We start from the raw sequence: 22,644 nt of genomic DNA, 5'->3' as shown, positions 1-22,644 counted from the left end.
CGTTTTGAAAAGTGTGATGTTACTGCCCCATAACTTACATGGGGTTGACCAAACTTGCAGAAACATGTTTATTTCTGCTGAAAAACACGTTTTGACCCTTTCTGCACACTGGGGTTAAAGGCTGAGTGTGTGGGCACTTCTGAGCCTTGCTGTTACAAGTAGATTCAGCTGTTTGAAAAAACGCGTTTATTTCGGGCTGAAAAACACGTTTTGAAAAGTGTGATGTTACTGCCCCATAACTTACATGGGGTTGACCAAACTTGCAGAAACATGTTTATTTCTGCTGAAAAACACGTTTTGACCCTTTCTGCACACTGGGGTTAAGGGCTTAGTGTGTGGGCTCTTCTGAGCCTTGCTGTTACAAGGAGATTCAGTTGTCTGAAAAAACGCGTTTATTTCGGGCTAAAAAACACGTTTTGAAAAGTGTGCTGTTACTGCCCCATAACTTACATGGGGTTGACCAAACTTGCAGAAACATGTTTATTTCTGCTGAAAAACACGTTTTGACCCTTTCTGCACACTGGGGTTAAGGGATGAGTGTGTGGGAACTTCTGAGCCTTGCTGTTACAAGGAGATTCAGTTGTCTGAAAAAACGTGTTTATTTCGGGCTGAAAAACACGTTTTGAAAAGTGTGATGTTACTGCCCCATAACTTACATGGGGTTGACCAAACTTGCAGAAACATGTTTATTTCTGCTGAAAAACACGTTTTGACCCTTTCTGCACACTGGGGTTAAGGGCTGAGTGTGTGGGCTCTTCTGAGCCTTGCTGTTACAAGGAGATTCAGTAGTCTGAAAAAACGCGTTTATTTCGGGCTGAAAAACACGTTTTGAAAAGTGTGATGTTACTGCCCCATAACTTACATGGGGTTGACCAAACTTGCAGAAACATGTTTATTTCTGCTGAAAAACACGTTTTGACCCTTTCTGCACACTGGGGTTAAGGGCTGAGTGTGTGGGCACTTCTGAGCCTTGCTGTTACAAGGAGATTCAGTTGTCTGAAAAAACGCGTTTATTTCGGGCTGAAAAACACGTTTTGAAAAGTGTGATGTTACTGCCCCATAACTTACATGGGGTTGACCAAACTTGCAGAAACATGTTTATTTCTGCTGAAAAACACGTTTTGACACTTTCTGCACACTGGGGTTAAGGGCTGAGTGTGTGGGCACTTCTGAGCCTTGCTGTTACAAGTAGATTCAGCTGTCTGAAAAAACGCGTTTATTTCGGGCTGAAAAACACGTTTTGAAAAGTGTGATGTTACTGCCCCATAACTTACATGGGGTTGACCAAACTTGCAGAAACATGTTTATTTCTGCTGAAAAACACGTTTTGACCCTTTCTGCACACTGGGGTTAAGGGCTGAGTGTGTGGGCACTTCTGAGCCTTGCTGTTACAAGTAGATTCAGCTGTCTGAAAAAACGAGTTTATTTCGGGCTGAAAAACACGTTTTGAAAAGTGTGATGTTACTGCCCCATAACTTACATGGGGTTGACCAAACTTGCAGAAACATGTTTATTTCTGCTGAAAAACACGTTTTGAACCTTTCTGCACACTGGGGTTAAGGGCTTAGTGTGTGGGCTCTTCTGAGCCTTGCTGTTACAAGGAGATTCAGTTGTCTGAAAAAACGCGTTTATTTCGGGCTGAAAAACACGTTTTGAAAAGTGTGATGTTACTGCCCCATAACTTATATGGGGTTGACCAAACTTGCAGAAACATGTTTATTTCTGCTGAAAAACACGTTTTGACCCTTTCTGCACACTGGGGTTAAAGGCTGAGTGTGTGGGCACTTCTGAGCCTTGCTGTTACAAGTAGATTCAGCTGTTTGAAAAAACGCGTTTATTTCGGGCTGAAAAACACGTTTTGAAAAGTGTGATGTTACTGCCCCATAACTTACATGGGGTTGACCAAACTTGCAGAAACATGTTTATTTCTGCTGAAAAACAAGTTTTGACCCTTTCTGCACACTGGGGTTAAGGGCTTAGTGTGTGGGCTCTTCTGAGCCTTGCTGTTACAAGGAGATTCAGTTGTCTGAAAAAACGCGTTTATTTCGGGCTGAAAAACACGTTTTGAAAAGTGTGCTGTTACTGCCCCATAACTTACATGGGGTTGACCAAACTTGCAGAAACATGTTTATTTCTGCTGAAAAACACGTTTTGACCCTTTCTGCACACTGGGGTTAAGGGATGAGTGTGTGGGAACTTCTGAGCCTTGCTGTTACTAGTAGATTCAGCTGTCTGAAAAAACGCGTTTATTTCGGGCTGAAAAACACGTTTTGAAAAGTGTGATGTTACTGCCCCATAACTTACATGGGGTTGACCAAACTTGCAGAAACATGTTTATTTCTGCTGAAAAACACGTTTTGACCCTTTCTGCACACTGGGGTTAAGGGCTGAGTGTGTGGGCACTTCTGAGCCTTGCTGTTACAAGGAGATTCAGTTGTCTGAAAAAACGCGTTTATTTCGGGCTGAAAAACACGTTTTGAAAAGTGTGATGTTACAGCCCCATAACTTACATGGGGTTGACCAAACTTGCAGAAACATGTTTATTTCTGCTGAAAAACACGTTTTGACCCTTTCTGCACACTGGGGTTAAGGGCTGAGTGTGTGGGCACTTCTGAGCCTTGCTGTTACAAGTAGATTCAGCTGTCTGAAAAAACGAGTTTATTTCGGGCTGAAAAACACGTTTTGAAAAGTGTGATGTTACTGCCCCATAACTTACATGGGGTTGACCAAACTTGCAGAAACATGTTTATTTCTGCTGAAAAACACGTTTTGACCCTTTCTGCACACTGGGGTTAAGGGCTGAGTGTGTGGGCACTTCTGAGCCTTGCTGTTACAAGGAGATTCAGTTGTCTGAAAAAACGCTTTTATGTCGGGCTGAAAAACACGTTTTGAAAAGTGTGATGTTACTGCCCCATAGCTTACATGGGGTTGACCAAACTTGCAGAAACATGTTTATTTCTGCTGAAAAACACGTTTTGACCCTTTCTGCACACTGGGGTTAAGGGCTGAGTGTGTGGGCTCTTCTGAGCCTTGCTGTTACAAGGAGATTCAGTTGTCTGAAAAAACGCGTTTATTTCGGGCTGAAAAACACGTTTTGAAAAGTGTGATGTTACTGCCCCATAACTTACATGGGGTTGACCAAACTTGCAGAAACATGTTTATTTCTGCTGAAAAACACGTTTTGACCCTTTCTGCACACTGGGGTTAAGGGCTGAGTGTGTGGGCACTTCTGAGCCTTGCTGTTACAAGGAGATTCAGTTGTCTGAAAAAACGCGTTTATTTCGGGCTGAAAAACACGTTTTGAAAAGTGTGATGTTACTGCCCCATAACTTACATGGGGTTGACCAAACTTGCAGAAACATGTTTATTTCTGCTGAAAAACACGTTTTGACCCTTTCTGCACACTGGGGTTAAAGGCTGAGTGTGTGGGCACTTCTGAGCCTTGCTGTTACAAGTAGATTCAGCTGTTTGAAAAAACGCGTTTATTTCGGGCTGAAAAACACGTTTTGAAAAGTGTGATGTTACTGCCCCATAACTTACATGGGGTTGACCAAACTTGCAGAAACATGTTTATTTCTGCTGAAAAACACGTTTTGACCCTTTCTGCACACTGGGGTTAAGGGCTTAGTGTGTGGGCTCTTCTGAGCCTTGCTGTTACAAGGAGATTCAGTTGTCTGAAAAAACGCGTTTATTTCGGGCTAAAAAACACGTTTTGAAAAGTGTGCTGTTACTGCCCCATAACTTACATGGGGTTGACCAAACTTGCAGAAACATGTTTATTTCTGCTGAAAAACACGTTTTGACCCTTTCTGCACACTGGGGTTAAGGGATGAGTGTGTGGGAACTTCTGAGCCTTGCTGTTACAAGGAGATTCAGTTGTCTGAAAAAACGTGTTTATTTCGGGCTGAAAAACACGTTTTGAAAAGTGTGATGTTACTGCCCCATAACTTACATGGGGTTGACCAAACTTGCAGAAACATGTTTATTTCTGCTGAAAAACACGTTTTGACCCTTTCTGCACACTGGGGTTAAGGGCTGAGTGTGTGGGCTCTTCTGAGCCTTGCTGTTACAAGGAGATTCAGTAGTCTGAAAAAACGCGTTTATTTCGGGCTGAAAAACACGTTTTGAAAAGTGTGATGTTACTGCCCCATAACTTACATGGGGTTGACCAAACTTGCAGAAACATGTTTATTTCTGCTGAAAAACACGTTTTGACCCTTTCTGCACACTGGGGTTAAGGGCTGAGTGTGTGGGCACTTCTGAGCCTTGCTGTTACAAGGAGATTCAGTTGTCTGAAAAAACGCGTTTATTTCGGGCTGAAAAACACGTTTTGAAAAGTGTGATGTTACTGCCCCATAACTTACATGGGGTTGACCAAACTTGCAGAAACATGTTTATTTCTGCTGAAAAACACGTTTTGACACTTTCTGCACACTGGGGTTAAGGGCTGAGTGTGTGGGCACTTCTGAGCCTTGCTGTTACAAGTAGATTCAGCTGTCTGAAAAAACGCGTTTATTTCGGGCTGAAAAACACGTTTTGAAAAGTGTGATGTTACTGCCCCATAACTTACATGGGGTTGACCAAACTTGCAGAAACATGTTTATTTCTGCTGAAAAACACGTTTTGACCCTTTCTGCACACTGGGGTTAAGGGCTGAGTGTGTGGGCACTTCTGAGCCTTGCTGTTACAAGTAGATTCAGCTGTCTGAAAAAACGAGTTTATTTCGGGCTGAAAAACACGTTTTGAAAAGTGTGATGTTACTGCCCCATAACTTACATGGGGTTGACCAAACTTGCAGAAACATGTTTATTTCTGCTGAAAAACACGTTTTGAACCTTTCTGCACACTGGGGTTAAGGGCTTAGTGTGTGGGCTCTTCTGAGCCTTGCTGTTACAAGGAGATTCAGTTGTCTGAAAAAACGCGTTTATTTCGGGCTGAAAAACACGTTTTGAAAAGTGTGATGTTACTGCCCCATAACTTATATGGGGTTGACCAAACTTGCAGAAACATGTTTATTTCTGCTGAAAAACACGTTTTGACCCTTTCTGCACACTGGGGTTAAAGGCTGAGTGTGTGGGCACTTCTGAGCCTTGCTGTTACAAGTAGATTCAGCTGTTTGAAAAAACGCGTTTATTTCGGGCTGAAAAACACGTTTTGAAAAGTGTGATGTTACTGCCCCATAACTTACATGGGGTTGACCAAACTTGCAGAAACATGTTTATTTCTGCTGAAAAACAAGTTTTGACCCTTTCTGCACACTGGGGTTAAGGGCTTAGTGTGTGGGCTCTTCTGAGCCTTGCTGTTACAAGGAGATTCAGTTGTCTGAAAAAACGCGTTTATTTCGGGCTGAAAAACACGTTTTGAAAAGTGTGCTGTTACTGCCCCATAACTTACATGGGGTTGACCAAACTTGCAGAAACATGTTTATTTCTGCTGAAAAACACGTTTTGACCCTTTCTGCACACTGGGGTTAAGGGATGAGTGTGTGGGAACTTCTGAGCCTTGCTGTTACTAGTAGATTCAGCTGTCTGAAAAAACGCGTTTATTTCGGGCTGAAAAACACGTTTTGAAAAGTGTGATGTTACTGCCCCATAACTTACATGGGGTTGACCAAACTTGCAGAAACATGTTTATTTCTGCTGAAAAACACGTTTTGACCCTTTCTGCACACTGGGGTTAAGGGCTGAGTGTGTGGGCACTTCTGAGCCTTGCTGTTACAAGGAGATTCAGTTGTCTGAAAAAACGCGTTTATTTCGGGCTGAAAAACACGTTTTGAAAAGTGTGATGTTACAGCCCCATAACTTACATGGGGTTGACCAAACTTGCAGAAACATGTTTATTTCTGCTGAAAAACACGTTTTGACCCTTTCTGCACACTGGGGTTAAGGGCTGAGTGTGTGGGCACTTCTGAGCCTTGCTGTTACAAGTAGATTCAGCTGTCTGAAAAAACGAGTTTATTTCGGGCTGAAAAACACGTTTTGAAAAGTGTGATGTTACTGCCCCATAACTTACATGGGGTTGACCAAACTTGCAGAAACATGTTTATTTCTGCTGAAAAACATGTTTTGACCCTTTCTGCACACTGGGGTTAAGGGCTGAGTGTGTGGGCACTTCTGAGCCTTGCTGTTACAAGGAGATTCAGTTGTCTGAAAAAACGCGTTTATTTCGGGCTGAAAAACACGTTTTGAAAAGTGTGATGTTACTGCCCCATAACTTACATGGGGTTGACCAAACTTGCAGAAACATGTTTATTTCTGCTGAAAAACACGTTTTGACCCTTTCTGCACACTGGGGTTAAGGGCTGAGTGTGTGGGCTCTTCTGAGCCTTGCTGTTACAAGGAGATTCAGTAGTCTGAAAAAACGCGTTTATTTCGGGCTGAAAAACACGTTTTGAAAAGTGTGATGTTACTGCCCCATAACTTACATGGGGTTGACCAAACTTGCAGAAACATGTTTATTTCTGCTGAAAAACACGTTTTGACCCTTTCTGCACACTGGGGTTAAGGGCTGAGTGTGTGGGCACTTCTGAGCCTTGCTGTTACAAGGAGATTCAGTTGTTTGAAAAAATGCGTTTATTTCGGGCTGAAAAACACGTTTTGAAAAGTGTGATGTTACTGCCCCATAACTTACATGGGGTTGACCAAACTTGCAGAAACATGTTTATTTCTGCTGAAAAACACGTTTTGACCCTTTCTGCACACTGGGGTTAAGGGATGAGTGTGTGGGAACTTCTGAGCCTTGCTGTTACTAGTAGATTCAGCTGTCTGAAAAAACGCGTTTATTTCGGGCTGAAAAACACGTTTTGAAAAGTGTGATGTTACTGCCCCATAACTTACATGGGGTTGACCAAACTTGCAGAAACATGTTTATTTCTGCTGAAAAACACGTTTTGACCCTTTCTGCACACTGGGGTTAAGGGCTGAGTGTGTGGGCACTTCTGAGCCTTGCTGTTACAAGGAGATTCAGTTGTCTGAAAAAACGCGTTTATTTCGGGCTGAAAAACACGTTTTGAAAAGTGTGATGTTACAGCCCCATAACTTACATGGGGTTGACCAAACTTGCAGAAACATGTTTATTTCTGCTGAAAAACACGTTTTGACCCTTTCTGCACACTGGGGTTAAGGGCTGAGTGTGTGGGCACTTCTGAGCCTTGCTGTTACAAGTAGATTCAGCTGTCTGAAAAAACGAGTTTATTTCGGGCTGAAAAACACGTTTTGAAAAGTGTGATGTTACTGCCCCATAACTTACATGGGGTTGACCAAACTTGCAGAAACATGTTTATTTCTGCTGAAAAACATGTTTTGACCCTTTCTGCACACTGGGGTTAAGGGCTGAGTGTGTGGGCACTTCTGAGCCTTGCTGTTACAAGGAGATTCAGTTGTCTGAAAAAACGCGTTTATTTCGGGCTGAAAAACACGTTTTGAAAAGTGTGATGTTACTGCCCCATAACTTACATGGGGTTGACCAAACTTGCAGAAACATGTTTATTTCTGCTGAAAAACACGTTTTGACCCTTTCTGCACACTGGGGTTAAGGGCTGAGTGTGTGGGCTCTTCTGAGCCTTGCTGTTACAAGGAGATTCAGTAGTCTGAAAAAACGCGTTTATTTCGGGCTGAAAAACACGTTTTGAAAAGTGTGATGTTACTGCCCCATAACTTACATGGGGTTGACCAAACTTGCAGAAACATGTTTATTTCTGCTGAAAAACACGTTTTGACCCTTTCTGCACACTGGGGTTAAGGGCTGAGTGTGTGGGCACTTCTGAGCCTTGCTGTTACAAGGAGATTCAGTTGTTTGAAAAAATGCGTTTATTTCGGGCTGAAAAACACGTTTTGAAAAGTGTGATGTTACTGCCCCATAACTTACATGGGGTTGACCAAACTTGCAGAAACATGTTTATTTCTGCTGAAAAACACGTTTTGACCCTTTCTGCACACTGGGGTTAAGGGCTGAGTGTGTGGGCACTTCTGAGCCTTGCTGTTACAAGTAGATTCAGCTGTCTGAAAAAACGAGTTTATTTCGGGCTGAAAAACACGTTTTGAAAAGTGTGATGTTACTGCCCCATAACTTACATGGGGTTGACCAAACTTGCAGAAACATGTTTATTTCTGCTGAAAAACACGTTTTGACCCTTTCTGCACACTGGGGTTAAGGGCTTAGTGTGTGGGCTCTTCTGAGCCTTGCTGTTACAAGGAGATTCAGTTGTCTGAAAAAACGCGTTTATTTCGGGGTGAAAAACACGTTTTGAAAAGTGTGATGTTACTGCCCCATAACTTACATGGGGTTGACCAAACTTGCAGAAACATGTTTATTTCTGCTGAAAAACACGTTTTGACCCTTTCTGCACACTGGGGTTAAGGGCTGAGTGTGTGGGCACTTCTGAGCCTTGCTGTTATAAGTAGATTCAGCTGTCTGAAAAAACGAGTTTATTTCGGGCTGAAAAACACGTTTTGAAAAGTGTGATGTTACTGCCCCATAACTTACATGGGGTTGACCAAACTTGCAGAAACATGTTTATTTCTGCTGAAAAACACGTTTTGACCCTTTCTGCACACTGGGGTTAAGGGCTTAGTGTGTGGGCTCTTCTGAGCCTTGCTGTTACAAGGAGATTCAGTTGTCTGAAAAAACGCGTTTATTTCGGGCTGAAAAACACGTTTTGAAAAGTGTGATGTTACTGCCCCATAACTTATATGGGGTTGACCAAACTTGCAGAAACATGTTTATTTCTGCTGAAAAACACGTTTTGACCCTTTCTGCACACTGGGGTTAAAGGCTGAGTGTGTGGGCACTTCTGAGCCTTGCTGTTACAAGTAGATTCAGCTGTTTGAAAAAACGCGTTTATTTCGGGCTGAAAAACACGTTTTGAAAAGTGTGATGTTACTGCCCCATAACTTACATGGGGTTGACCAAACTTGCAGAAACATGTTTATTTCTGCTGAAAAACACGTTTTGACCCTTTCTGCACACTGGGGTTAAGGGCTGAGTGTGTGGGCACTTCTGAGCCTTGCTGTTACAAGGAGATTCAGTTGTCTGAAAAAACGCGTTTATTTCGGGCTGAAAAACACGTTTTGAAAAGTGTGATGTTACTGCCCCATAACTTACATGGGGTTGACCAAACTTGCAGAAACATGTTTATTTCTGCTGAAAAACACGTTTTGACCCTTTCTGCACACTGGGGTTAAGGGCTGAGTGTGTGGGCACTTCTGAGCCTTGCTGTTACAAGGAGATTCAGTTGTCTGAAAAAACGCTTTTATGTCGGGCTGAAAAACACGTTTTGAAAAGTGTGATGTTACTGCCCCATAGCTTACATGGGGTTGACCAAACTTGCAGAAACATGTTTATTTCTGCTGAAAAACACGTTTTGACCCTTTCTGCACACTGGGGTTAAGGGCTGAGTGTGTGGGCTCTTCTGAGCCTTGCTGTTACAAGGAGATTCAGTTGTCTGAAAAAACGCGTTTATTTCGGGCTGAAAAACACGTTTTGAAAAGTGTGATGTTACTGCCCCATAACTTACATGGGGTTGACCAAACTTGCAGAAACATGTTTATTTCTGCTGAAAAACACGTTTTGACCCTTTCTGCACACTGGGGTTAAGGGCTGAGTGTGTGGGCACTTCTGAGCCTTGCTGTTACAAGGAGATTCAGTTGTCTGAAAAAACGCGTTTATTTCGGGCTGAAAAACACGTTTTGAAAAGTGTGATGTTACTGCCCCATAACTTACATGGGGTTGACCAAACTTGCAGAAACATGTTTATTTCTGCTGAAAAACACGTTTTGACCCTTTCTGCACACTGGGGTTAAAGGCTGAGTGTGTGGGCACTTCTGAGCCTTGCTGTTACAAGTAGATTCAGCTGTTTGAAAAAACGCGTTTATTTCGGGCTGAAAAACACGTTTTGAAAAGTGTGATGTTACTGCCCCATAACTTACATGGGGTTGACCAAACTTGCAGAAACATGTTTATTTCTGCTGAAAAACACGTTTTGACCCTTTCTGCACACTGGGGTTAAGGGCTTAGTGTGTGGGCTCTTCTGAGCCTTGCTGTTACAAGGAGATTCAGTTGTCTGAAAAAACGCGTTTATTTCGGGCTAAAACACACGTTTTGAAAAGTGTGCTGTTACTGCCCCATAACTTACATGGGGTTGACCAAACTTGCAGAAACATGTTTATTTCTGCTGAAAAACACGTTTTGACCCTTTCTGCACACTGGGGTTAAGGGATGAGTGTGTGGGAACTTCTGAGCCTTGCTGTTACAAGGAGATTCAGTTGTCTGAAAAAACGTGTTTATTTCGGGCTGAAAAACACGTTTTGAAAAGTGTGATGTTACTGCCCCATAACTTACATGGGGTTGACCAAACTTGCAGAAACATGTTTATTTCTGCTGAAAAACACGTTTTGACCCTTTCTGCACACTGGGGTTAAGGGCTGAGTGTGTGGGCTCTTCTGAGCCTTGCTGTTACAAGGAGATTCAGTAGTCTGAAAAAACGCGTTTATTTCGGGCTGAAAAACACGTTTTGAAAAGTGTGATGTTACTGCCCCATAACTTACATGGGGTTGACCAAACTTGCAGAAACATGTTTATTTCTGCTGAAAAACACGTTTTGACCCTTTCTGCACACTGGGGTTAAGGGCTTAGTGTGTGGGCTCTTCTGAGCCTTGCTGTTACAAGGAGATTCAGTTGTCTGAAAAAACGCGTTTATTTCGGGCTGAAAAACACGTTTTGAAAAGTGTGATGTTACTGCCCCATAACTTATATGGGGTTGACCAAACTTGCAGAAACATGTTTATTTCTGCTGAAAAACACGTTTTGACCCTTTCTGCACACTGGGGTTAAAGGCTGAGTGTGTGGGCACTTCTGAGCCTTGCTGTTACAAGTAGATTCAGCTGTTTGAAAAAACGCGTTTATTTCGGGCTGAAAAACACGTTTTGAAAAGTGTGATGTTACTGCCCCATAACTTACATGGGGTTGACCAAACTTGCAGAAACATGTTTATTTCTGCTGAAAAACACGTTTTGACCCTTTCTGCACACTGGGGTTAAGGGCTTAGTGTGTGGGCTCTTCTGAGCCTTGCTGTTACAAGGAGATTCAGTTGTCTGAAAAAACGCGTTTATTTCGGGCTAAAAAACACGTTTTGAAAAGTGTGCTGTTACTGCCCCATAACTTACATGGGGTTGACCAAACTTGCAGAAACATGTTTATTTCTGCTGAAAAACACGTTTTGACCCTTTCTGCACACTGGGGTTAAGGGATGAGTGTGTGGGAACTTCTGAGCCTTGCTGTTACAAGGAGATTCAGTTGTCTGAAAAAACGCGTTTATTTCGGGCTGAAAAACACGTTTTGAAAAGTGTGATGTTACTGCCCCATAACTTACATGGGGTTGACCAAACTTGCAGAAACATGTTTATTTCTGCTGAAAAACACGTTTTGACCCTTTCTGCACACTGGGGTTAAGGGCTGAGTGTGTGGGCTCTTCTGAGCCTTGCTGTTACAAGGAGATTCAGTAGTCTGAAAAAACGCGTTTATTTCGGGCTGAAAAACACGTTTTGAAAAGTGTGATGTTACTGCCCCATAACTTACATGGGGTTGACCAAACTTGCAGAAACATGTTTATTTCTGCTGAAAAACACGTTTTGACCCTTTCTGCACACTGGGGTTAAGGGCTGAGTGTGTGGGCACTTCTGAGCCTTGCTGTTACAAGGAGATTCAGTTGTCTGAAAAAACGCGTTTATTTCGGGCTGAAAAACACGTTTTGAAAAGTGTGATGTTACTGCCCCATAACTTACATGGGGTTGACCAAACTTGCAGAAACATGTTTATTTCTGCTGAAAAACACGTTTTGACACTTTCTGCACACTGGGGTTAAGGGCTGAGTGTGTGGGCACTTCTGAGCCTTGCTGTTACAAGTAGATTCAGCTGTCTGAAAAAACGCGTTTATTTCGGGCTGAAAAACACGTTTTGAAAAGTGTGATGTTACTGCCCCATAACTTACATGGGGTTGACCAAACTTGCAGAAACATGTTTATTTCTGCTGAAAAACACGTTTTGACCCTTTCTGCACACTGGGGTTAAGGGCTGAGTGTGTGGGCACTTCTGAGCCTTGCTGTTACAAGTAGATTCAGCTGTCTGAAAAAACGAGTTTATTTCGGGCTGAAAAACACGTTTTGAAAAGTGTGATGTTACTGCCCCATAACTTACATGGGGTTGACCAAACTTGCAGAAACATGTTTATTTCTGCTGAAAAACACGTTTTGAACCTTTCTGCACACTGGGGTTAAGGGCTTAGTGTGTGGGCTCTTCTGAGCCTTGCTGTTACAAGGAGATTCAGTTGTCTGAAAAAACGCGTTTATTTCGTGCTGAAAAACACGTTTTGAAAAGTGTGATGTTACTGCCCCATAACTTATATGGGGTTGACCAAACTTGCAGAAACATGTTTATTTCTGCTGAAAAACACGTTTTGACCCTTTCTGCACACTGGGGTTAAAGGCTGAGTGTGTGGGCACTTCTGAGCCTTGCTGTTACAAGTAGATTCAGCTGTTTGAAAAAACGCGTTTATTTCGGGCTGAAAAACACGTTTTGAAAAGTGTGATGTTACTGCCCCATAACTTACATGGGGTTGACCAAACTTGCAGAAACATGTTTATTTCTGCTGAAAAACAAGTTTTGACCCTTTCTGCACACTGGGGTTAAGGGCTTAGTGTGTGGGCTCTTCTGAGCCTTGCTGTTACAAGGAGATTCAGTTGTCTGAAAAAACGCGTTTATTTCGGGCTGAAAAACACGTTTTGAAAAGTGTGCTGTTACTGCCCCATAACTTACATGGGGTTGACCAAACTTGCAGAAACATGTTTATTTCTGCTGAAAAACACGTTTTGACCCTTTCTGCACACTGGGTTTAAGGGATGAGTGTGTGGGAACTTCTGAGCCTTGCTGTTACTAGTAGATTCAGCTGTCTGAAAAAACGCGTTTATTTCGGGCTGAAAAACACGTTTTGAAAAGTGTGATGTTACTGCCCCATAACTTACATGGGGTTGACCAAACTTGCAGAAACATGTTTATTTCTGCTGAAAAACACGTTTTGACCCTTTCTGCACACTGGGGTTAAGGGCTGAGTGTGTGGGCACTTCTGAGCCTTGCTGTTACAAGGAGATTCAGTTGTCTGAAAAAACGCGTTTATTTCGGGCTGAAAAACACGTTTTGAAAAGTGTGATGTTACAGCCCCATAACTTACATGGGGTTGACCAAACTTGCAGAAACATGTTTATTTCTGCTGAAAAACACGTTTTGACCCTTTCTGCACACTGGGGTTAAGGGCTGAGTGTGTGGGCACTTCTGAGCCTTGCTGTTACAAGTAGATTCAGCTGTCTGAAAAAACGAGTTTATTTCGGGCTGAAAAACACGTTTTGAAAAGTGTGATGTTACTGCCCCATAACTTACATGGGGTTGACCAAACTTGCAGAAACATGTTTATTTCTGCTGAAAAACATGTTTTGACCCTTTCTGCACACTGGGGTTAAGGGCTGAGTGTGTGGGCACTTCTGAGCCTTGCTGTTACAAGGAGATTCAGTTGTCTGAAAAAACGCGTTTATTTCGGGCTGAAAAACACGTTTTGAAAAGTGTGATGTTACTGCCCCATAACTTACATGGGGTTGACCAAACTTGCAGAAACATGTTTATTTCTGCTGAAAAACACGTTTTGACCCTTTCTGCACACTGGGGTTAAGGGCTGAGTGTGTGGGCTCTTCTGAGCCTTGCTGTTACAAGGAGATTCAGTAGTCTGAAAAAACGCGTTTATTTCGGGCTGAAAAACACGTTTTGAAAAGTGTGATGTTACTGCCCCATAACTTACATGGGGTTGACCAAACTTGCAGAAACATGTTTATTTCTGCTGAAAAACACGTTTTGACCCTTTCTGCACACTGGGGTTAAGGGCTGAGTGTGTGGGCACTTCTGAGCCTTGCTGTTACAAGGAGATTCAGTTGTTTGAAAAAATGCGTTTATTTCGGGCTGAAAAACACGTTTTGAAAAGTGTGATGTTACTGCCCCATAACTTACATGGGGTTGACCAAACTTGCAGAAACATGTTTATTTCTGCTGAAAAACACGTTTTGACCCTTTCTGCACACTGGGGTTAAGGGCTGAGTGTGTGGGCACTTCTGAGCCTTGCTGTTACAAGTAGATTCAGCTGTCTGAAAAAACGAGTTTATTTCGGGCTGAAAAACACGTTTTGAAAAGTGTGATGTTACTGCCCCATAACTTACATGGGGTTGACCAAACTTGCAGAAACATGTTTATTTCTGCTGAAAAACACGTTTTGACCCTTTCTGCACACTGGGGTTAAGGGCTTAGTGTGTGGGCTCTTCTGAGCCTTGCTGTTACAAGGAGATTCAGTTGTCTGAAAAAACGCGTTTATTTCGGGCTGAAAAACACGTTTTGAAAAGTGTGATGTTACTGCCCCATAACTTATATGGGGTTGACCAAACTTGCAGAAACATGTTTATTTCTGCTGAAAAACACGTTTTGACCCTTTCTGCACACTGGGGTTAAAGGCTGAGTGTGTGGGCTCTTCTGAGCCTTGCTGTTACAAGGAGATTCAGTTGTCTGAAAAAACGCGTTTATTTCGGGCTGAAAAACACGTTTTGAAAAGTGTGCTGTTACTGCCCCATAACTTACATGGGGTTGACCAAACTTGCAGAAACATGTTTATTTCTGCTGAAAAACACGTTTTGACCCTTTCTGCACACTGGGGTTAAGGGATGAGTGTGTGGGAACTTCTGAGCCTTGCTGTTACTAGTAGATTCAGCTGTCTGAAAAAACGCGTTTATTTCGGGCTGAAAAACACGTTTTGAAAAGTGTGATGTTACTGCCCCATAACTTACATGGGGTTGACCAAACTTGCAGAAACATGTTTATTTCGGCTGAAAAACACGTTTTGACCCTTTCTGCACACTGGGGTTAAGGGCTGAGTATGTGGGCACTTCTGAGCCTTGCTGTTACAAGGAGATTCAGTTGTCTGAAAAAACGCGTTTATTTCGGGCTGAAAAACACGTTTTGAAAAGTGTGATGTTACTGCCCCATAACTTACATGGGGTTGACCAAACTTGCAGAAACATGTTTATTTCTGCTGAAAAACACGTTTTGACCCTTTCTGCACACTGGGGTTAAGGGCTGAGTGTGTGGGCACTTCTGAGCCTTGCTGTTATAAGTAGATTCAGCTGTCTGAAAAAACGAGTTTATTTCGGGCTGAAAAACACGTTTTGAAAAGTGTGATGTTACTGCCCCATAACTTACATGGGGTTGACCAAACTTGCAGAAACATGTTTATTTCTGCTGAAAAACACGTTTTGACCCTTTCTGCACACTGGGGTTAAGGGCTTAGTGTGTGGGCTCTTCTGAGCCTTGCTGTTACAAGGAGATTCAGTTGTCTGAAAAAACGCGTTTATTTCGGGCTGAAAAACACGTTTTGAAAAGTGTGATGTTACTGCCCCATAACTTATATGGGGTTGACCAAACTTGCAGAAACATGTTTATTTCTGCTGAAAAACACGTTTTGACCCTTTCTGCACACTGGGGTTAAAGGCTGAGTGTGTGGGCACTTCTGAGCCTTGCTGTTACAAGTAGATTCAGCTGTTTGAAAAAACGCGTTTATTTCGGGCTGAAAAACACGTTTTGAAAAGTGTGATGTTACTGCCCCATAACTTACATGGGGTTGACCAAACTTGCAGAAACATGTTTATTTCTGCTGAAAAACACGTTTTGACCCTTTCTGCACACTGGGGTTAAGGGCTGAGTGTGTGGGCACTTCTGAGCCTTGCTGTTACAAGGAGATTCAGTTGTCTGAAAAAACGCTTTTATGTCGGGCTGAAAAACACGTTTTGAAAAGTGTGATGTTACTGCCCCATAGCTTACATGGGGTTGACCAAACTTGCAGAAACATGTTTATTTCTGCTGAAAAACACGTTTTGACCCTTTCTGCACACTGGGGTTAAGGGCTGAGTGTGTGGGCTCTTCTGAGCCTTGCTGTTACAAGGAGATTCAGTTGTCTGAAAAAACGCGTTTATTTCGGGCTGAAAAACACGTTTTGAAAAGTGTGATGTTACTGCCCCATAACTTACATGGGGTTGACCAAACTTGCAGAAACATGTTTATTTCTGCTGAAAAACACGTTTTGACCCTTTCTGCACACTGGGGTTAAGGGCTGAGTGTGTGGGCACTTCTGAGCCTTGCTGTTACAAGGAGATTCAGTTGTCTGAAAAAACGCGTTTATTTCGGGCTGAAAAACACGTTTTGAAAAGTGTGATGTTACTGCCCCATAACTTACATGGGGTTGACCAAACTTGCAGAAACATGTTTATTTCTGCTGAAAAACACGTTTTGACCCTTTCTGCACACTGGGGTTAAAGGCTGAGTGTGTGGGCACTTCTGAGCCTTGCTGTTACAAGTAGATTCAGCTGTTTGAAAAAACGCGTTTATTTCGGGCTGAAAAACACGTTTTGAAAAGTGTGATGTTACTGCCCCATAACTTACATGGGGTTGACCAAACTTGCAGAAACATGTTTATTTCTGCTGAAAAACACGTTTTGACCCTTTCTGCACACTGGGGTTAAGGGCTTAGTGTGTGGGCTCTTCTGAGCCTTGCTGTTACAAGGAGATTCAGTTGTCTGAAAAAACGCGTTTATTTCGGGCTAAAAAACACGTTTTGAAAAGTGTGCTGTTACTGCCCCATAACTTACATGGGGTTGACCAAACTTGCAGAAACATGTTTATTTCTGCTGAAAAACACGTTTTGACCCTTTCTGCACACTGGGGTTAAGGGATGAGTGTGTGGGAACTTCTGAGCCTTGCTGTTACAAGGAGATTCAGTTGTCTGAAAAAACGTGTTTATTTCGGGCTGAAAAACACGTTTTGAAAAGTGTGATGTTACTGCCCCATAACTTACATGGGGTTGACCAAACTTGCAGAAACATGTTTATTTCTGCTGAAAAACACGTTTTGACCCTTTCTGCACACTGGGGTTAAGGGCTGAGTGTGTGGGCTCTTCTGAGCCTTGCTGTTACAAGGAGATTCAGTAGTCTGAAAAAACGCGTTTATTTCGGGCTGAAAAACACGTTTTGAAAAGTGTGATGTTACTGCCCCATAACTTACATGGGGTTGACCAAACTTGCAGAAACATGTTTATTTCTGCTGAAAAACACGTTTTGACCCTTTCTGCACACTGGGGTTAAGGGCTGAGTGTGTGGGCACTTCTGAGCCTTGCTGTTACAAGGAGATTCAGTTGTCTGAAAAAACGCGTTTATTTCGGGCTGAAAAACACGTTTTGAAAAGTGTGATGTTACTGCCCCATAACTTACATGGGGTTGACCAAACTTGCAGAAACATGTTTATTTCTGCTGAAAAACACGTTTTGACACTTTCTGCACACTGGGGTTAAGGGCTGAGTGTGTGGGCACTTCTGAGCCTTGCTGTTACAAGTAGATTCAGCTGTCTGAAAAAACGCGTTTATTTCGGGCTGAAAAACACGTTTTGAAAAGTGTGATGTTACTGCCCCATAACTTACATGGGGTTGACCAAACTTGCAGAAACATGTTTATTTCTGCTGAAAAACACGTTTTGACCCTTTCTGCACACTGGGGTTAAGGGCTGAGTGTGTGGGCACTTCTGAGCCTTGCTGTTACAAGTAGATTCAGCTGTCTGAAAAAACGAGTTTATTTCGGGCTGAAAAACACGTTTTGAAAAGTGTGATGTTACTGCCCCATAACTTACATGGGGTTGACCAAACTTGCAGAAACATGTTTATTTCTGCTGAAAAACACGTTTTGAACCTTTCTGCACACTGGGGTTAAGGGCTTAGTGTGTGGGCTCTTCTGAGCCTTGCTGTTACAAGGAGATTCAGTTGTCTGAAAAAACGCGTTTATTTCGGGCTGAAAAACACGTTTTGAAAAGTGTGATGTTACTGCCCCATAACTTATATGGGGTTGACCAAACTTGCAGAAACATGTTTATTTCTGCTGAAAAACACGTTTTGACCCTTTCTGCACACTGGGGTTAAAGGCTGAGTGTGTGGGCACTTCTGAGCCTTGCTGTTACAAGTAGATTCAGCTGTTTGAAAAAACGCGTTTATTTCGGGCTGAAAAACACGTTTTGAAAAGTGTGATGTTACTGCCCCATAACTTACATGGGGTTGACCAAACTTGCAGAAACATGTTTATTTCTGCTGAAAAACAAGTTTTGACCCTTTCTGCACACTGGGGTTAAGGGCTTAGTGTGTGGGCTCTTCTGAGCCTTGCTGTTACAAGGAGATTCAGTTGTCTGAAAAAACGCGTTTATTTCGGGCTGAAAAACACGTTTTGAAAAGTGTGCTGTTACTGCCCCATAACTTACATGGGGTTGACCAAACTTGCAGAAACATGTTTATTTCTGCTGAAAAACACGTTTTGACCCTTTCTGCACACTGGGGTTAAGGGATGAGTGTGTGGGAACTTCTGAGCCTTGCTGTTACTAGTAGATTCAGCTGTCTGAAAAAACGCGTTTATTTCGGGCTGAAAAACACGTTTTGAAAAGTGTGATGTTACTGCCCCATAACTTACATGGGGTTGACCAAACTTGCAGAAACATGTTTATTTCTGCTGAAAAACACGTTTTGACCCTTTCTGCACACTGGGGTTAAGGGCTGAGTGTGTGGGCACTTCTGAGCCTTGCTGTTACAAGGAGATTCAGTTGTCTGAAAAAACGCGTTTATTTCGGGCTGAAAAACACGTTTTGAAAAGTGTGATGTTACAGCCCCATAACTTACATGGGGTTGACCAAACTTGCAGAAACATGTTTATTTCTGCTGAAAAACACGTTTTGACCCTTTCTGCACACTGGGGTTAAGGGCTGAGTGTGTGGGCACTTCTGAGCCTTGCTGTTACAAGTAGATTCAGCTGTCTGAAAAAACGAGTTTATTTCGGGCTGAAAAACACGTTTTGAAAAGTGTGATGTTACTGCCCCATAACTTACATGGGGTTGACCAAACTTGCAGAAACATGTTTATTTCTGCTGAAAAACACGTTTTGACCCTTTCTGCACACTGGGGTTAAGGGCTGAGTGTGTGGGCACTTCTGAGCCTTGCTGTTACAAGGAGATTCAGTTGTCTGAAAAAACGCTTTTATGTCGGGCTGAAAAACACGTTTTGAAAAGTGTGATGTTACTGCCCCATAGCTTACATGGGGTTGACCAAACTTGCAGAAACATGTTTATTTCTGCTGAAAAACACGTTTTGACCCTTTCTGCACACTGGGGTTAAGGGCTGAGTGTGTGGGCTCTTCTGAGCCTTGCTGTTACAAGGAGATTCAGTTGTCTGAAAAAACGCGTTTATTTCGGGCTGAAAAACACGTTTTGAAAAGTGTGATGTTACTGCCCCATAACTTACATGGGGTTGACCAAACTTGCAGAAACATGTTTATTTCTGCTGAAAAACACGTTTTGACCCTTTCTGCACACTGGGGTTAAAGGCTGAGTGTGTGGGCACTTCTGAGCCTTGCTGTTACAAGTAGATTCAGCTGTTTGAAAAAACGCGTTTATTTCGGGCTGAAAAACACGTTTTGAAAAGTGTGATGTTACTGCCCCATAACTTACATGGGGTTGACCAAACTTGCAGAAACATGTTTATTTCTGCTGAAAAACACGTTTTGACCCTTTCTGCACACTGGGGTTAAGGGCTTAGTGTGTGGGCTCTTCTGAGCCTTGCTGTTACAAGGAGATTCAGTTGTCTGAAAAAACGCGTTTATTTCGGGCTAAAAAACACGTTTTGAAAAGTGTGCTGTTACTGCCCCATAACTTACATGGGGTTGACCAAACTTGCAGAAACATGTTTATTTCTGCTGAAAAACACGTTTTGACCCTTTCTGCACACTGGGGTTAAGGGATGAGTGTGTGGGAACTTCTGAGCCTTGCTGTTACAAGGAGATTCAGTTGTCTGAAAAAACGTGTTTATTTCGGGCTGAAAAACACGTTTTGAAAAGTGTGATGTTACTGCCCCATAACTTACATGGGGTTGACCAAACTTGCAGAAACATGTTTATTTCTGCTGAAAAACACGTTTTGACCCTTTCTGCACACTGGGGTTAAGGGCTGAGTGTGTGGGCTCTTCTGAGCCTTGCTGTTACAAGGAGATTCAGTAGTCTGAAAAAACGCGTTTATTTCGGGCTGAAAAACACGTTTTGAAAAGTGTGATGTTACTGCCCCATAACTTACATGGGGTTGACCAAACTTGCAGAAACATGTTTATTTCTGCTGAAAAACACGTTTTGACCCTTTCTGCACACTGGGGTTAAGGGCTGAGTGTGTGGGCACTTCTGAGCCTTGCTGTTACAAGGAGATTCAGTTGTCTGAAAAAACGCGTTTATTTCGGGCTGAAAAACACGTTTTGAAAAGTGTGATGTTACTGCCCCATAACTTACATGGGGTTGACCAAACTTGCAGAAACATGTTTATTTCTGCTGAAAAACACGTTTTGACACTTTCTGCACACTGGGGTTAAGGGCTGAGTGTGTGGGCACTTCTGAGCCTTGCTGTTACAAGTAGATTCAGCTGTCTGAAAAAACGCGTTTATTTCGGGCTGAAAAACACGTTTTGAAAAGTGTGATGTTACTGCCCCATAACTTACATGGGGTTGACCAAACTTGCAGAAACATGTTTATTTCTGCTGAAAAACACGTTTTGACCCTTTCTGCACACTGGGGTTAAGGGCTGAGTGTGTGGGCACTTCTGAGCCTTGCTGTTACAAGTAGATTCAGCTGTCTGAAAAAACGAGTTTATTTCGGGCTGAAAAACACGTTTTGAAAAGTGTGATGTTACTGCCCCATAACTTACATGGGGTTGACCAAACTTGCAGAAACATGTTTATTTCTGCTGAAAAACACGTTTTGAACCTTTCTGCACACTGGGGTTAAGGGCTTAGTGTGTGGGCTCTTCTGAGCCTTGCTGTTACAAGGAGATTCAGTTGTCTGAAAAAACGCGTTTATTTCGGGCTGAAAAACACGTTTTGAAAAGTGTGATGTTACTGCCCCATAACTTATATGGGGTTGACCAAACTTGCAGAAACATGTTTATTTCTGCTGAAAAACACGTTTTGACCCTTTCTGCACACTGGGGTTAAAGGCTGAGTGTGTGGGCACTTCTGAGCCTTGCTGTTACAAGTAGATTCAGCTGTTTGAAAAAACGCGTTTATTTCGGGCTGAAAAACACGTTTTGAAAAGTGTGATGTTACTGCCCCATAACTTACATGGGGTTGACCAAACTTGCAGAAACATGTTTATTTCTGCTGAAAAACAAGTTTTGACCCTTTCTGCACACTGGGGTTAAGGGCTTAGTGTGTGGGCTCTTCTGAGCCTTGCTGTTACAAGGAGATTCAGTTGTCTGAAAAAACGCGTTTATTTCGGGCTGAAAAACACGTTTTGAAAAGTGTGCTGTTACTGCCCCATAACTTACATGGGGTTGACCAAACTTGCAGAAACATGTTTATTTCTGCTGAAAAACACGTTTTGACCCTTTCTGCACACTGGGGTTAAGGGATGAGTGTGTGGGAACTTCTGAGCCTTGCTGTTACTAGTAGATTCAGCTGTCTGAAAAAACGCGTTTATTTCGGGCTGAAAAACACGTTTTGAAAAGTGTGATGTTACTGCCCCATAACTTACATGGGGTTGACCAAACTTGCAGAAACATGTTTATTTCTGCTGAAAAACACGTTTTGACCCTTTCTGCACACTGGGGTTAAGGGCTGAGTGTGTGGGCACTTCTGAGCCTTGCTGTTACAAGGAGATTCAGTTGTCTGAAAAAACGCGTTTATTTCGGGCTGAAAAACACGTTTTGAAAAGTGTGATGTTACAGCCCCATAACTTACATGGGGTTGACCAAACTTGCAGAAACATGTTTATTTCTGCTGAAAAACACGTTTTGACCCTTTCTGCACACTGGGGTTAAGGGCTGAGTGTGTGGGCACTTCTGAGCCTTGCTGTTACAAGTAGATTCAGCTGTCTGAAAAAACGAGTTTATTTCGGGCTGAAAAACACGTTTTGAAAAGTGTGATGTTACTGCCCCATAACTTACATGGGGTTGACCAAACTTGCAGAAACATGTTTATTTCTGCTGAAAAACATGTTTTGACCCTTTCTGCACACTGGGGTTAAGGGCTGAGTGTGTGGGCACTTCTGAGCCTTGCTGTTACAAGGAGATTCAGTTGTCTGAAAAAACGCGTTTATTTCGGGCTGAAAAACACGTTTTGAAAAGTGTGATGTTACTGCCCCATAACTTACATGGGGTTGACCAAACTTGCAGAAACATGTTTATTTCTGCTGAAAAACACGTTTTGACCCTTTCTGCACACTGGGGTTAAGGGCTGAGTGTGTGGGCTCTTCTGAGCCTTGCTGTTACAAGGAGATTCAGTAGTCTGAAAAAACGCGTTTATTTCGGGCTGAAAAACACGTTTTGAAAAGTGTGATGTTACTGCCCCATAACTTACATGGGGTTGACCAAACTTGCAGAAACATGTTTATTTCTGCTGAAAAACACGTTTTGACCCTTTCTGCACACTGGGGTTAAGGGCTGAGTGTGTGGGCACTTCTGAGCCTTGCTGTTACAAGGAGATTCAGTTGTTTGAAAAAATGCGTTTAT

This window comes from Lepisosteus platostomus, chromosome 24 (assembly GCF_059453375.1).
Source record: "Lepisosteus platostomus isolate fLepPlt1 chromosome 24, fLepPlt1.hap1, whole genome shotgun sequence".
Classification (NCBI taxonomy): domain Eukaryota; kingdom Metazoa; phylum Chordata; class Actinopteri; order Semionotiformes; family Lepisosteidae; genus Lepisosteus; species Lepisosteus platostomus.
Note: the sequence above shows the minus strand (reverse complement) of the source record.